At 40.3% G+C, this 13283-nt stretch overlaps 1 long non-coding RNA gene across 1 annotated transcript; it reads right to left on the reverse strand.

Moving 5' to 3' along the window:
- Positions 1-1171: 1171 nt before the first annotated feature.
- LOC134808110 (uncharacterized) lies at positions 1172-9485 on the reverse strand. Its single transcript, XR_010150352.1, has 3 exons — positions 9352-9485; positions 3674-3798; positions 1172-3493 (listed from the first exon to the last, which is right to left on the reverse strand). It is a non-coding gene; the product is annotated as an uncharacterized LOC134808110 (long non-coding RNA).
- Positions 9486-13283: the final 3798 nt, after the last annotated feature.

Genomic DNA, 13283 nt, shown 5'->3' on the forward strand with positions numbered 1-13283 from the left:
TTCCTGTTAGATGCAAGAGCACAATGCCCAACATAGAAGATACAGTTAGGAATAAGGGGCCCTGAATGTCATGAAGGCTTGAGGTCAGCCTACTGATAACAGGATTATTACAAAGATGAATTTCCACTTCCAAAGTCTTTCATTGGCAGATCTTGGTGCCACTTTATATGTTCACCAATGGGAGGTCAACATTTATCTAATTTAAAAGGTTTGCTAACCATTGTGGTTTTAATTTCAAAATATTTGTCATTCAAGTCCCTTTACATAAATAAATAGTATTTGGTAATACATTTATAGATGAGAGTTATATGAAAAGGCTAGGTCAACGTCAACAAAACAATAGATTCATTTAATTTTCCTGTGGTTGACTTATATGACCAGGATGTAGAAAACTAGAAAGAACTGTTCTTCCTCAGATATACTCCTGGGAGAGAGCATGAATGGTATTCTGAACTATCACCTGATTCAAGGACTTTGCTAGCTAGGTTTTGAGATCAGGCTTCAGTAACTGTAGTCTTGTGAGCATATTGAGGGCAGAGGAGGACTTAGTCTTTCATATGTGTTTCCTTAGTGCCTAGCAGACTATCTGTTCATAATCAGTTTTCAATGTGAATTCATTGAATGTTTATAGACAAAAGAAAATACATAATAAAACTAATCTTCATTTTAAAAGGGTAAAACATGACAACACAGAAATTTAAATAGAAATAGTATATATACATGTAAAATACAAGCTATGTTAGGACCAAATGCTCTTTGTCTATGGAGTTATACTTCCATCAAATTACATAGCAATGCTGAATTAGGCAAAACCAACATTTAGTAGTAAATCCATTCCTGGTAGTGTAAGTCACCTAAAAAAGACTTCTAGAAATATGTACTTTAATTATTTGTTTTTCTCCTATTTTTAAGTTTATTATGCAAATTTTAGAAAATAAAATTTTCTCCAGTTACACACACTTAGAATTCTAGAATCTTAAAACTGTAAGGGGCCTCCATCCCTCTTACTCATTTGTAGTCTAGGAGATCGAGACTTTGATACACCTAAGGTCATGCAGCTGGGTAGATATACAACTGTCATAAGAGTCTAGATCAGTTGGCACATGCTTTCTACACTAGATCATTAGTATTATTAGCTAATGGTCTTCTGCATTTTTTTGTTTTTGATTTCTATTGAGATATAGCCTTTACATTTGTACACAAATGTGACTATGTCTTGGCAATGCACTTCATACAGAATGACTAATCTATACTGTGATGATTTGACTCAAAAGGAGAAAAGAAATTATGTAGTTTTCAATTCTGATTCCTATTCACCTTTTGTTTATTAATGGAAAGCTTTGTGCAAAATATACATATAAGCAGAGTAAGGCTTTTAAAAATGTTCTTTGAAAGATAAAATTAAATACATGAGTTTCTAACAATTAGAAAGGAAAAAATTAAAATATGAAATGATAACAAAAGTAAACAGAAGATACTTTCAAAGCAGTGAACAAAACATTTTGACATAAGCCATAATATAAATTATAATATAAAAACATAAAAACCATAGTATAAATTGTCAGCCTTTGAGTTGGCTACAAATTCAATTTAATGACAGAAGAGAAGGGATGCTGGAGGTAAATTCTTAGGGTTTCTATCTCATAGAGTTTGCTCTTCTGGTTCTCTAGACTGCCAAAGAACATAAAGATGTATGAGGGGACCTAGCTGTAGTAAAAGCATTCCTATAACAACAAAAACTGTAAAACGGTGCCCCTCACTATTTTCTACTGAAATTTCTCTAATAGTAGAGGTATAAAATATGAAGTTAGAGAATAATGCAAAGGGGACCAATGACAGACAGCACATTTCTTTTCTCTTAAGACTCATGTGATTTTTGCATCTTACTCCATAATGTATTAGTGGTTGCGTTAATATGACAATGTCTGCAATTAAACACCAGTAAGCAAAATTGATACCTCAGAATGACTTGCAGGGCTTATCACGCAGTTTCATTTACATCCCTACCCCACTCCCATTTACTTGAGCATGAATGATACATGAGAGAGTCTTTGCCTCCCATAATCCAACTTTACACATAAATAACACAAGGCTAAAGAAAACCAGAACTCAAATTCACCATGCATAGGAGTGATAACTAAAATATTTAACAGTCAGTATAGGTGATTACTGGCCAATCAGAATACATCACTGATATATCGAAATGGATGCAGGCCACTGTGACTAACTTGTGGGTATCATTTCTATGATCACCTTAAAACCGAGTTGGGAAAATATCTATTAACTGGTCTCTCTGGTTTGAATTCTCAATATGTATCTTAATATGAAATAGCTCATTAAAACTTCATGTGTAACTATTTCAGCATTGTTGTCAGCTACTCTTTATTCCACTTCTGTACAGTATTTATTCAACCAAGCTGCTGCTTTCAATGAAGGTCACTTGTTCCTTCAGGGACACATATACTCCCACCTATCCTTTAATTTTGAATGGTTTGTCAAGAAAATTTACTTTCTCTTGAGTTGAAAAGACTTGACAGGAAGCAAGAAATAGTACAGTCCTAGCCTCTTTCCAGTAACATCTGATTTCTCCATTCTCAAACTACACTTCTCAGGGAACCAGATATTTACTCTCGTCTGGGAAGATGTCGCTTATGTTTTCCTTTTACTTCCTGGTTTTCATGTGGTTGCATTTTCCAAATTCTTATCATTGAATTTATGAGAGCCTATCCAAATTTATTTTCTTTCATTTATATTCTAATAATTGAAATGTGAGATGAAAATAACATTTCACTTATGAAAAACCCTTCTCTTATTGAATCCTTCCATGTGGTAGTTATCTATTGCTGTGTAACAAATTAAAACTTAATGGCTTGAAACAAATATTTGTTTTCTCATAGTTTATGTGGCTCAGGAGCCTGGACATGGTTCAGCACAGTGTTTTTGGTCAGAATTCCTCATGAGGTGCAATCAAGGTGTAGCCCAGGGCTGTAGTCATCTATCTCAATATTCAACTCAGAAAGGGATCCACCTTAGATCCTCACTGGCTGTTATCAGGACCTATCACTTCCTTACCACATGGACCTCTCCATAGCACTGCTTACAATATTACAGTCTGTTTCCCACGGAGCAAGAAATCAGAGTGTGAGATAAAGTACCCAAAATGGAAGCCACAGGTTTGTTTGTTTGTTTTAATATATATAACCTAGTTTCAAAAGTGATGTTACCTCTGCCTACACTCATGAGGAGGGTATTATACAAAGGCATACATACCAGAAAGCAGGGATCACTGGAAGCCATTTTACAGGCTGCCTAATCCAAGTCATAAACTAGATGTTTTTAACGTCACTGCCATAAACTGGGATTCTACAGGGTCTAATGAGAGTAATTCATGGCTTTCAGTGGGGATCCATTCAGCAGAGAAAGAGATGAAATATGTATATTCTCTGTGGAAACATTCTTGATTCTTCCTTGAAGGATACTGCATGGTCCATTCCTACACAGGATAATTAAGAAAAGGTTTGAACCAATCTGGACTTCCTATTAGCCTGAGATGTGGCTACTTAGAACTCCCAATGAAGCTGGAAAACTAACAATATGCCTTTGCCTCCACATGAAGCAAATTACCCTGCCATCAGACTCAACATGAAGATAATCCTCCCTTTGGCTGCCCTACCTCAAGAGAATAAGATCATAGATTCCAGCTGGAATTCCTCTGGGCCATAGAGTGTTTTGTTCTAGATGCTGAAGGCAATCAGCCACCATTTACCCAAGACCGTCTGAGAATAAGACCTAAAAAGACTTGAAAACAATTGATTTCAATGGTAGGTACACACTGGTATCCCCTGTTCCGTATATATCTATAGATCTATAGATATATAGATATATACAGAACAGGAGATATACATATATATATAGAGAGAGAGAGAGAGAGAGACAGAGAGAGAGAAAGAGAGAGAGAGACAGAGAGAGAGAGAGAGAGAGAGAGACACCTAGGCCCCAACTCAGGCCAATTACGTCAGTGTATATGACAGGTGGCTCATGCAGTGGTATTTTAAAAATTCCCCAGAAGATTCTAATGTGCCTCTGCAGTTGAGAACTAATTAGGTAAATGCAAACAACAAAAACCAAAAAACCTCTTCAGAAACTATGCCTGCTTCTTCATCTTTGTCTCTTCTTCAAACACCTTGAAAGGCCTTATTCCCTCCCAGCCCTTCCTGCCCCTGGGTTTTCCTAGATGCCTCCGTATTTTCTGCTATGCACAACTGGGGCTCACAGGAAATGTAGGCACTAGAAAGAGAGTTACAATTGTTTTTGCATCAGAATGATTATGGAATAGAAAAAGGCATTTCATGCAAATGGACACCAAAAGCGAGCAGCAGTAGCTATTCTCATATGAGACAAAACAAACTTTAAAGCAACAGTAGCTAAAAGAGACAAAGACAGGCAGTATATAATGGTAAAGGTCTCATCCAACAGAAAAATATGACAATCCTAAACATACATGAACCTAACACTGGAGCTCCCAAATTTATAAAACAATTACTAGTAGACATAAGAAATGAGATAGACAGCAACACAATGATAGTGGGGGACTTCAATACTCCACTGACAGCACTAGACAGGTCATCAAGACAGAAAGTCAACATAGAAACACTGGATTTAAACTATACTTTGGAACAAATGGACTTAACATATATATACAGAACATTTCATCCAACAACCACAGAATACACATTCTATTCCACAGCACATGGAATTTTCTCTAAGATAGACCATATGATAGGCCGTAAAACGAGTCTCAGTAAATTGAAGAAAATTGAAATTGTATCACGCACTCTCTCAGATCACAGTGGAACAAAACTGAAAATCAACTCCAAAAGGAATCTTCAAAACCATGCAAATACATGGAATTTAAATAACCTGCTCCTGAATGAGCATTGGGTGAAAAACGAAATCACGATAGAAATGTAAAAAATTTCTTCGAGCTGGATGACACAACCTATCAAGACCTCTGGGATACAGCAAAGGCAGTGCTAAGAGGAAAGTTTGTAGCCCTAAACACTGACGTCAAAAAGTCTGAAAGAGCACAAACAGACAATCTAAGTTCACATCTCAGGGAACCAGAGAAGCAGGAACAAGCCAAACCCAATCCCATCAAACAAATGAAATAACCAAGATCAGAGCAGAACTAAATGAAATTGACACAAGAACAACAACAACAAATACAAAGCATAAATAAAACAAAAAGTTGGTTATTTGAAAAGATAAATAAAATTGATAGACTATTAGCAAGATTAACCAAGAAGAGAGAAAATCCAAATAACCTCACTAAGAAATGAAACAGGGGATATTACAACTGACACCACTGAAATATTAAAGGTTATTCAAGGGTACTATGAACACCTTTTGGCACATAAACTAGAAAACCTAGAAGAGTTGGATAAACTGCTGGAAAAATACAACCCTCCTAACTTCAATCAGGAAGAATTAGATACCCCAAGCAGACCAATAAATCAAGCAGCAAGATTGAAATGGTAATTTTAAAATTTCCAAAAAAAAAAAGCCGAGAACCAGACAGATTCACAGCAGAATTCTACCAGACATTCAAAGAATGTCTTCTTTCATTCAAAGAAGAAAGGATACCAATCCTTTCACACTATTCCACAAGACAGAGAAAGAAGAAACCCTCCCTGATTCATTCTATGAAGCCAGCGTCACCCTAATACCAAAACCATGAAAGAACATAACCAAAAAAGAAAACTACAGACCAATATCCTTGATGAACACAGAAGCCAAAATCCCTAACAAAATACTATCTAACTGAATCCAACAACATATCAAAAAGATAATCCACCATGATCAAGTGTGTTTCATACCAATGATACAGGAATGGTTTAACATATGCAAGTCAGTAAATGTGATACACCAAATAAACAGAATTAAAAAAACTCACACAATTATATCAACAGATGCAGAAAAAGCATTTGACAAAATCTAGCATTGCTTTATGATTAAAGCTCTCAGCAAAATAGGCATACAAGGGACATAGCTTAATGTAATAAAAGCCATCTAGGACAAACCCACAGCCACCATAATACTGAATGCGGAAAAGGTGAAAGCATTCCCTTTGAGAACTGAAGCAAGATGAGGAGACTACTCTCACCACTCCTCTTCAACATAGTACTGGAAGTCCTAGCCAGAGCAATCAGACAGAAGAAGGAAATAGAGGAAATCCAAATCGGTAAAGAGGAAGTCAAACTGTCACTGGTTGCTGATGATATGACCTTTCTCCTTGAGAACCCTACGGACTCCTCTAGAAAGCTCCTAGAACTGATAAAAGAATTCAGCAAAGTTTCCAGATACAAGATTAATGGACACAAATCAGTAGCTCTTCTATACATCAACAGCTACCAAGCAGAGAATCACATCAAGAACTCAACCCCTTTTACAATAGCTGCAAAAAAACAAACAAAAATAAAACAACAAAACTTAGGAATATACCTAGGAAAGGAATCAAAAGAACTCTACAATGAAAATTACAAAACAATGCTGAAAGAAATCATAGAGGGAGCCAAGCATGGTGGTGCATGCCTATAATCCCAGCTACTCGGGAAGCTGAGGCAGGAGAATCACTTGAACCCAGTAGGCAGAAGTTGTAGTGAGCCAAGATCACACCATTGCACTCCCACCTCAGCGACAAGAGCGAAACTCCCTCTGAAAAAAAAAAAAAAAAAAAACCAAGAAAGAAAAGAAATCATAGATGACACAAACAAATGGAAACGCATCCCCATGCTCATGGATGGGTAGAACCAATATTGTGAAAATTACCATTCTGTTAAAGGCAATCTACAAATTCAATGCAATCCCCATCTGAATACCACCGTCATTCTTCACAGAATTACAAAAACAATTCTAAAATTAATATGGAACCAAAAGAAAGCCATGTAGTCAGACCAAGGCTAAGCAAAAAGAACAAACCTGGAGGCATCACATTACTTGATTTCAAACTGTACAATAAGGCCATAGTTACCAAAACAGCATGGTACTGGTTTAAAAATAGGCACATAGACCAATGGAACAGAAGAGAGAACCCAGAAATTAACCCAAATACTTACAGCCAACTGATCTTCGACAAAGTAAACAAAAACATAAAGTGGGGAAAGGACACCCTTTTCAACACATGATTTTGGGATAATTGGCGAGCCACATGTAGGGGAATAAAATTGGATTCTCATCTCTCACCTTATACAAAAATCTACTCAAGATGGATTAAGAACTTAAACCTAATTCCAGAACCATAAAAATTCTACAAGATAACACTGGATAAACCCTTCTAGACATTGGTATAGGCAAGGATTTCATGACCAAGAACCCAAATGCAAATGCAATAAAAACAAAGATAAATAGCTGGGACTTAATTAAACTAAAGAGCTTCTGTATTGCAAAGGAAACAGTCAGCAGAGTAGACAACCCACAGAGTAGGACCCCTGACCCTTAACCCCTGACCCTGACCCTTAACCCCTGACCCTGACCCCTATCCCCTGACCCCGGACCCTTAACCCTAACCCCTAACCCCAACCTTCACCCTCACCCTAACCCCTAATCCCAAACCACTAACCTCTCTTAACCCCTAACTCTAAACCTTGACTCCTAACCCTTAACTCTGACCCTAACTCCTATCTCCAACTCCTAACCCTAAACTTAACCCCTAACCCCTAACCCTAACACCAACCTTAACCCTAGGTTCGTTACTACGTTTGTATTGACTATGTCAATGTTGATTGTTATGATCGCTGTCTTAGGACTGCATGGCAACGAGGGGATTGCGGATCTTATATTAATATTTTTGTATTGAGGCAGTGCATTAGCATTACAGGTGCTTGTTACATGAGCAATGGGGGTGTCATATTTTGGGTGTCATGTCTGCATTAGGAATGCTGCATTTGTCTTCCGAGGCTGCGGTGTGGATCTTGCACTGTGGCCGCCTCGCCTTGGCTGGGGAGAACCTCAGTGGGCAGGATTCAGAGGGGCTTTTGGTTTCCCGTTTTCCACACTGAACCCTTCTAACTGGTCTCTGACCCTGATTATTCAGGTCTGCAAACAGGAAGGATTTTATTCACTGTCGATGTGGCCCCGAGTTGTCCCAAAGCGAGGCAGTGCCCGCAAGGTCTGTGCTGAGGAGAACACTGCTCTGCCTTCGCGGTGTCCCCCGGGATCTGTGCTGAGCAGAACGCAGCTGCACCCTTGCGGTGCCCCCGGCCTGCCTGCCCGCCCAGGTCTGTGCTGAGGAGAACACTGCTTTGCCTTTGCTATATCTCCGAAGTCTGTGCAGAGGAGAACTCAGACTGGGTAGCTGATGAATGGCAGCCCCTCCTGCCTGAATGCCCTCTATTGCTGGGCATTGCTGCACAGCACCTTTTTCCTGGCCTTAATACTTACTTAACAATCTTTTAGAGAGCTCCACGCCTAACACTGAATCTTAAAATGTGACATTCTTCCTATAAAATCAATAGTTAAACCACATTTTGTAAATTCATACCAAAATAGAAACCCAGGAAAAAAAGCACCCCTTTTGTCCTCTATTTTAATAATAAGAGGGAAAGGGGGCTGGGCTAAAGGGAGGGGCTGGGCTAAAGGGAACGGCTGCCCTTTCTGTGTGTGGAAAGCTATAATTTAAATATGCACACCAGATTTTCAAGCAGCACACTCTAAAGCATCAGCCCTGTTATTCGGATGATGGAGTTTGCAGACTTTCTGTTTGCCCTCCTCTTGCTTTTCCCACCTTTGGGGCTTTTCACTGTCCCCAGAAACCCAACCTTAGAATCGAGAAAGAAGGCAAAGACCGTATCTAATAGACTCATAAGCTCCTTATTAATAATAGTGCAGTAAACTGTAAATGGGGTAGGTGCCTTTTTTTGCAAAACAAAGTTTCTAGATTCTCTGTGTTGCATTTAGCCAGGCCCTCATTTCTAACCACAGGGTAGATAATCAAGTTAACAAAGACCGTGTTTTGTCCTTCTATTTCCATATGGACGTCATGTTTCACACCTGCACTCCTGTCTGCTCGGTTCCACAAAGGGAGAGTAACCACTGAGTGCATTTTAAATGTTCTTTGACTGCTTGCGTTTTCAAAAGCACAGCACACGAGCATCTCGGTCAAGATGAGCTGGTAGGACCTCTCCTGACACCCTATTCCCTCACAGTGGACTTCTCACTGGAAACCTCCACTTTTGCTGCTTAGCTCAGTGTGTCTCTGCAAATAGGCATGTTTAAGCAAAGAATAAATGCCTAAGGCGATGCAGGTGGGTAGCAGGGGAGAGTCAGGGAGACAAAAAGAACAGTAGCACTTACATGGAGCTCTGCCACCTTTTGGGCTAACATGGTCATGAACAGATCAGGAACCTGAGGCAATCAAAGGACTTCACCCCACAAAGCCAGGGCACTCTCAGGAGCTGGACAACCCAGGAGAATTTCCACATATTCCTGAGAGTTCCTCGTGTATTACATTTAGTGCCTCATTAGCAGGAATGGGTCCTTCTGTGGCTTCACCAGACTGTTTCGCAGTAGAAAGAGGACAGACCAAGGAGCCCCAGTCCCACCTGTGACCTCAGGCAGTCACCTGACACCTCTGAGCCTCAGTTTTCTCATCTGTTCAGTGGGGATGGTATATTTCTCCTTACAGGGCTGTGGAAAGGACAACATAATCTTACACAGAAAAAGTAGTACTAAGCTAACATTGGTTGACTGCCTGTTACATTCTACACAACACGCTAAGTACTTTGCATATTTTGTCTCATTGAATTCTGATGACAACCCTGTGAAGTAGGAACTCTTACTATCCCCCATGCTATGGATGCAGAAACTGGGGCTCAGAGCAGTTAAGTACCTGGCCAAAGGCCAGAAAGTCAACTAGAATTGATGTGTCCATTTTCATTCATTCATTCATTCATTCATCATTTATTGAGTACCTGTTCCATGCCAGGCAATGAGAAGCAAATCACAAATACTCCCTGCCCCATGGCACTGACAGTCTTGTTACTGCAAAGTACAAGGTGCAGAGTAAATGGAAGTCAAATCAGATTCCAACTTCTACTCAACTCCCAGTAGGCCCCAGACTAAACTCTCCAGAACAATGGTACTGCTCCTGTGGTTTTGCCTGGTGCTCACGATTGAGACATACTCAAAGAAGAGACTGCTGGCTCTGCAGGTCCTCCAGGGACAGAAGCCAGGAATGTTGGCCAATACAGAAACATCATAAACATTTTCCTTGTATTTGATGCATTCCTGGACCCATAGATCTGAAAGCAACCTTGAGAATGCATTGAATTTATTTCTCTGCCTCTGAGGAAGATTACATTTGAACTTTGCGTGACAGAGATCCAGCTAGGGAATCTTCACCTTAAAAACCTGGCTAAACAAAGCTCGTATTCATAAACAGGTGAACTTAAGGGCATCCCCATGCCTTTAAATAGTGAACACTCTGGTGCATTTTAAGCAGGACTGATTCAGTGTATTCTGTTAGCACACAGTTTTCAGGAACTCAAAATATACCTGTGCCCAGCATCTTAAGTCTTTTAAAAAGTACATGATGCCTTTCTCTCTGTTCACTTACAAGCTCACACCTTTAAAAGCATTTGTTTGGAAGTCCTTCCTTAAATCTAACCTGAATCCAACCTGCTGTGCTTAAGGTTACCTCAGTAATCTTTCTAATACAACCCAAGAGAGAAGGACTGGAGGGAAGAATTTAAGACCCCCATGAGATCAGGAGCAGACTCCTAAGTTAGTTGTATCACTTGTGGCTAAATGTTGGCATCATTTCCCTAATTTTTCCTAGCCACTCCCAGGCAGTCCAACTGACTCTGAGAATTTTCTTCTTGGACACACTTAAAGAAGCATCTGAAATTTGTGCCATGCAGCTTAGCACTTACTCAACAAGGATGAATCTCAGAGACCATCAAGTTTTGCCCTTGCAGGAGAGAAGAGGAAACTGAGATTCAGAGAACTGTGACTTAATCAAGGACACATAGCAAATCTGTGGCAAAGCTGGGAAGGTGACCCAAACTCCAGACCCCAAGCCCGGTGCTTTTTTTTTTTCCAGATCTATGTCTCCCCCACATCTGACTCTGTTTCCCTGAGATCCAGAGCCATGCCCTGTTCCTTTTTAGGACTCTCAGGACCCAGGCTTAGGCACATTGGTTGTCCAAAGAGCACTTGGCTTGCTCTGACTTGAGCAGTATAATGAGCTATGTCTTAGTTTCAGGCAAGACCACCTTGACCATGGGACATGAAAAGGCACTCTATGGGGCCTCTACTATGATGTAGTAGGGACTGTGTTAGCACATTGCTATAGCCGTGGGAAGCAAGAATTCTTAGCGCCCATTGCCCAGATGAAGAAACTCACTTTCAGAGAGGGTAAAGAATGTCTCTATGGTACCACAGCTATATAGTGGCTAGGCTGGAATTCAAAACCAGGTTTGCCTGCCTCCTTCTCCTGTATGATACTGCTTCATAAACAGTCCCCAGAACCTTAATGACTAGGTGGAACGAACCAACAAGGTCATACTGAAATTGTGCACCAGTGCCCTAATGACCAAGAGAAAATACATTTCATTCAATTCAAAGGTATAAAGATGTAAGGTAGAAGCCACCAACTGTGGACATGGAGGAGCCTCAGAGTGACAGCACCTGCTGTACAGGGGCTCCTCCTCCTCTCTTCCCTCGCAGTTTCTCTCTCCCTTCCTTTAACACTTTTTGACTATGCCAGCCACACAGTAAGTGCTCAATAAGTGTTTGGGCCCATAACCTTCCTATGGGAAAGCCCCTTCACATTCTGAACATGGCCTGGCACTGTCCAGATGCCCTTCTGTCCTGTGTGGTCCTGGGCAGGGGCATCTCCTTCTCTTCCAGGACTGCTCTGAACCCTAACTTGATGGCAGCTGCCTGGCAATCTCATCATCCTCCTGACATGGCCATGTAGCTTCTCAGCTTCCATCATTCCCGAAAGTCTGCAAGGTTATGGGGTTGCCTTGCTCCAGAGGACACAAAATCGCTTAGCTCTGCTTGGATTTGCTCTTGGCTAGTGGAGACCTGTGACTGCTCTTCCGCTCCCTTAAGCCTTCCTCATGGAGGTTTGCTGAGGCACAGTCTGCGATTGATTCCTCATGCTCCTGCTAGGTTTTAACAGCTGGTGAAAACGTCTGCTCATATTTCACTCACACTCCCTTGGCTGCGGGTTCAAGTCACTGTTGATTTGGTCATTGGGTTACACACACATGCAGCCTGGGTGGACCTGTATGAGTCTTCCCAGCATCAGCGGCCTTGACCTCTCATGAGGTCACTCCCCTAGGCTTTGAGAACCACTCCTTGAATATCATCTTGGAACGCGTAAAACAAACAACAAGAAGTTTGAAAGGGCTCAGGACTCTGCATTCGAAGAATCAAACTATACTATCTTCTGGGCAAGTCACTCCCCTCCTTGCACATGAGTTATTCCATTCATAAAAGGGAAGAACAGGGATAGGTAAGCTTATAGGTCCCTTCTGCACCCAGGCTCTGCCTGATTCTGCTGAACCACAACTTCGGGAGGGTGGCCAAGAGGTCTTTCTGGTCCCTGCTAACCGCTTTCATCTATTCCTTTAACCTGAGGTCTGAAAACACTTTTTTTTTTTTGGCTTCAAAATACAAAAAGAGAAAACTGAAAAATCGAAATAGATAAAACTTTAATTAAATGTCTACATAATGGAATGTTATGAAAACATCATTAATTGTTAAGGTTGATGTTCATACAAATTGTATTACACTTAAAAACAATTTGTTCCTTAGAATTACTCACTTTGAAAGGGTTTTCAAATAAGTCCAGCGATTGCTAAGGCCTCATAGCCATGAGTTAGTCACAGCCAACCACAAGCAAAATCATTAAAACCTCTTTTAAACATACTACAGCAAATAATAATAATAATTAACGTGAAATGTGGGTGACTTTCAGTATGTTTGATAAAATGTGGGTTGAAATCTCCAAAAGGAAGAGTGTTCAGGGTCTTCGAAAGTCTTAGGATTACTGTAGAACCAGAGTATAGAATATGCACTCATATTTATAAATCACTTACTCTGTGCCAGGCTCTTCTGAAGCCCTTCCCATGCATTAACTCACTTAATTGGTGAGACAATTCTTGAGGTAGACACAATCACCATTCCCATTCTACAGGTGAGGAAACTGACTAAGCAAGTAAGTGGCACAGCTAGAATGGAAATCAATGGCACCAGGGCTCATGTTCTCAGCCACC

This window comes from Pan troglodytes, chromosome 14, assembly GCF_028858775.2.
Source record: "Pan troglodytes isolate AG18354 chromosome 14, NHGRI_mPanTro3-v2.0_pri, whole genome shotgun sequence".
NCBI lineage: Eukaryota > Metazoa > Chordata > Mammalia > Primates > Hominidae > Pan > Pan troglodytes.